Below are 1230 nucleotides of genomic sequence, written 5' to 3'. Positions count from 1 at the left end.
CCCCCGTACAACGATTGAGCAGCGAGAATTGGTCATAAACAATTTCAAAAATGTAAAATCACAGCGAAAAAATATTGCTGAGATTGTAAATTTAAGTAGTGCTACAGTGCAAAATATAATTGAACGTTTCGTGCATGAAGGTCGCATTCAAAATAAAGGCCGAAACGCACCAAATAAAACTTTCAATGAACGTGACGAGCGTTTAATTGTGCGTAAAATTAAAGAAAACCCGAGGCTATCAGTTCCAAAGTTAACTACAGAGATTCAGGAGGAGCTAGAGAAATCTTTTGTGCTGAAACTGTGCGTCGGGTGCTACGTGCGCATGACTTCAACGGCCGAGTAGTTTGCAGCCGGCTTTGGAAATTTGGTATTTATTGAGAGTATTATGGACAAAATATTGTATCTTCATATATTGAAAGAAAATTTTATCGAAAGTGCCGAGAAACTTGGGATCCGTCAAAATTTCCGGTATTATCAGGACAACGATCCTAAACAGAAAGCGTCAATAGTACAGACCTGGTTAATATGGAATTGTCCCCATTTAATGACTCCACCGGCCCAGTCACCTAACATGAACCCGATCGAGAATTTATGGAATTTAAGGAACAGCTAAAAAGTGTTATTTTAGAAGAGTGGAACAAAAATTGGAACAGAAATTACAAAAAAACTAGTTAAGTCCATGCCAGCTAGACTAMATGCTGTATTAAAAGCTAACGGATATCATACTAAGTATCAAGCAAGTTTTAAACAAATTGTTTATCTTATTTTTAATTAAAAGTACAAAGCATGAAATAAGCTGTGATATGAAATTTGTTTACGTTTTTGGTTTTTTGTTTATAAGTTATTAAATAATAAATAAAAATAATAAATGGAGTATCTTTTTTAAACTACACATTCGTATTAATCGAACTCCTAGTTGGAACTATTTCGATATGTGTTTTTGTTGCCAAGATATAACATTTCAATTTGTGTAAATTCATTTGCATGAAATAAGCTGTGAGCCACTGTAATATTATCAGGAGAACATTTTCACTGAATATCACTTACATATATAGCTCAAACATTGCCCGATATTTGCGGTAAATCTTTAACTTTTTAATTTTGGGTCCACTTTAGGTAGACTCCTGATATATTCCCTACCTAGAGGCTTGAACAGTTTTGTGCCAGTTTTCACACTCATAATTTGATTAGTTTCCTGGAGGTCAAATGCGATTTAAAATTGTGCTAGAT

The 1230-nt window shown here is 34.2% G+C and overlaps 1 pseudogene; it reads left to right on the top strand.

The window, feature by feature from the left end:
• The first annotated feature begins 4 nt into the window (after positions 1–4).
• On the top strand, positions 5–339 carry LOC108970233 (annotated as a pseudogene).
• The last annotated feature ends 891 nt before the right edge of the window (positions 340–1230 follow it).

This window comes from Bactrocera latifrons, unplaced genomic scaffold, assembly GCF_001853355.1.
Source record: "Bactrocera latifrons isolate USDA-ARS-PBARC rearing strain unplaced genomic scaffold, ASM185335v1 scaffold_2903, whole genome shotgun sequence".
Lineage (NCBI taxonomy): Eukaryota > Metazoa > Arthropoda > Insecta > Diptera > Tephritidae > Bactrocera > Bactrocera latifrons.
This window is presented reverse-complemented; position numbering and strand designations above follow the sequence as displayed.